Here is a 2730-nt window from a genome sequence, read left to right as displayed (position 1 = left end):
GCCTATGGTATGATTGTTGTTGTTCTACGGACTAAACCCTCCGGTTTATATAGACACCGGAGGGGGCTAGGGTTACACAAAGTCGGTTACAAGGAAGGAGATCTACATATCCGTATTGCCAAGCTTGCCTTCCACGCCAAGGAGAGTCCCATCCGGACACGGGACAAAGTCGTCAATCTTGTATCTTCATAGTCGGACAGTCCGGTCAAAGGATATAGTCCAGCCGTCCGGATACCCCCTAATCCAGGACTCCCTCAGAAGGTGCAATCAATATCACTCTGCCAAGTTAAAACTGTCTCATCATAGGTGGTGTTCATCAAACTAGAAGCAATACATGCTAGAAATCATATTCAAGACGCAAACCAATATCACACTGCCAACTTAAAGGTGTCCCATCATAAGTGACTAATGCAGGATACACAAGAAGAGTAGTTTCATGTAAGAACATGGTGTGATAGACAGATATAGTATGTGCTAAAAACAGGAAAGCGTGTCATATTCACATGTATCATGTGTAAGCTAAGAAGATGTAGTTTACACTAATTAGGAGCAATACGAGCTAGACACCATATGCAACATGCAACCAGATATCACACTGCCAAGTTAGAGCAAGCACCTTGGATGGTGGAGTAGGGGAGCGGAGACTTGGACCTTGTAATGCACTATCAGTACAAGGAGAATCGGTACAGATGCTCCATTTACGTTGCTGCATAGGACCACCATCATCTCCTTCCTTACTCTTTTCCTTCCTCTTTCTTGATTTTGCCTTGTCAAGTCAAACCCACAAGAAAAAGGAATAAAATTTGCTCTTCAGAACTCATTGATGGATGATACTGACGAACACTACTTTCATGTAAGGCAGCCGCATGATAGGAGGATGGAATATGTATGAAAAACAGGACGGCGTGACATATTGACATGTATGATGTATAAAGTGTAAACTAAGCACAAGGTGCTTGAACTTGTTAGAATCGATGCAAGCTAGAAACCATATGAAAGATGAAACCAATATCACTCTACCAAATTAAAAGGGTGCCCTAACAAATGTATTTGACCAAATTAGAAGCAATACATGGCAACAGGCTAGAAATAATATGCAATGAATAAAGGTGACTCATCGTAAGTGATTGATGCAGGATACAGAAGAGAGGTAGTTTCATGTAAGAATAAGGTTAACACATAGATGTAGTGTGTACCAAAAATAGGAAGGCATGTCATATTCACAGGTATAGTGTGTAAACTAAGAAGATGCAATTTACCCTAATTAGAAGCATTACAAGCTAGACACCGTATGCAACATGCAACCACATATCACACTGCGAAGTTAGAGCAAGCACCTATGATGGTGGTGTAGGGGAAGTGCGGTCTTCAGGTACAGAGTTATGTTCAATATCTTCATTTAGGCTTGTTGTTTCTTGAGAATCATGTGGAGAGGATGAAATTGCATTCTTTATAAGAGTACTGCTTCTCATATTAACCCACGCGCATGACTGTCTCATCATAAGCGATGGACGCAGGATACACAAGAACAGTAGTTTGATGTAAGAACATGGTGTGATAGGCAGATGTAGTATGTATCAAAAACAGGAAGGCGTGCACATTCACATGTATAATGTGTAAGCTAAGGAGATGCAATTTAACAAATTAGGAGGATTGATGAGGGATACACAAGAAAAGTAGTTTGATGTAAGAACATGGTTAATAGAAAGACATAGTATGTACCAAAAACAGGAAGGCATGTCATATTCACAGGTATAATGTGTTAACTAAGCAGATGCAATTTACCCTAATTAGAAGCATTACAAGGTAGACACCATATGCAACATGCAACCACATATCACACTGCCAAGTAAGAGAAAGCACCTGCGATGGTGGTGTGGGGGAATTGCGGTGATCAACTAGAGAGCTACGTTGACTATCTTCATTTAGCCTTGCTGTTTCTTGATAATCATGTGGGGAGGATGACACTGCACTCTTTAAACGAGTAGGGTGTCTCACAGTAACCCACTCGGGTGACTGTCTCATCATAAGTGATTGACGAGGGATATAAAAGAGCATTAGTTTGATGTACGAACATGGTTAATAGACATATGTAGTATGTATCAAAAACAGGAAGGCATGTCATTATCAAAGGTATAATGTGTAAAGTAAGAAGATGCAATTTAACCAAATTGGAAGCAATACAAGCTAGACACCATATGCAACATGCAACCACATTTGACAGCGCGAAGTTAAAGCAAGCACCTGGGATGGTTGTGTGTGGCAATTGAGATCATCAAATGCAAAGCCACGTTTATTGTCTCCAACTGCTGACACTGCACCCATTAGAGCACTGAAATGCTTAGTGCTTATCTTCGAATTACACTGGAGCGACTTCTATCTTTTCTTTTCTACATTCATCAACATTGCGTTAGAGTCTGAAATACCCATGCATAAAAAAACAATAGTGTGAGTATGGGTGAAGTGTGTGCACAATTAGTACAGTGTAAAGGTAGCAGATAGCAGGTCGGTGAGAAATAAATGACGGGAGACATATGATATCTCTACAACATGCATGGCACACTAAATTACTACAGGATTCTATGAAAATAACAGTCGACTGAAAGCAAATAGGTCAGTCCATTTTTTCTGCACCGTTCGATGTACAAAGAACGGGCAGATCGCCTTCATCTACCTCCAATCAGTCAGTGTTGACGATCTTCCTCAAAACGCCAGTGACCACCGGCCCAG

Source organism: Triticum dicoccoides, chromosome 1A, assembly GCF_002162155.2.
Source record: "Triticum dicoccoides isolate Atlit2015 ecotype Zavitan chromosome 1A, WEW_v2.0, whole genome shotgun sequence".
NCBI classification, from domain to species: domain Eukaryota; kingdom Viridiplantae; phylum Streptophyta; class Magnoliopsida; order Poales; family Poaceae; genus Triticum; species Triticum dicoccoides.
Note: the sequence above shows the minus strand (reverse complement) of the source record.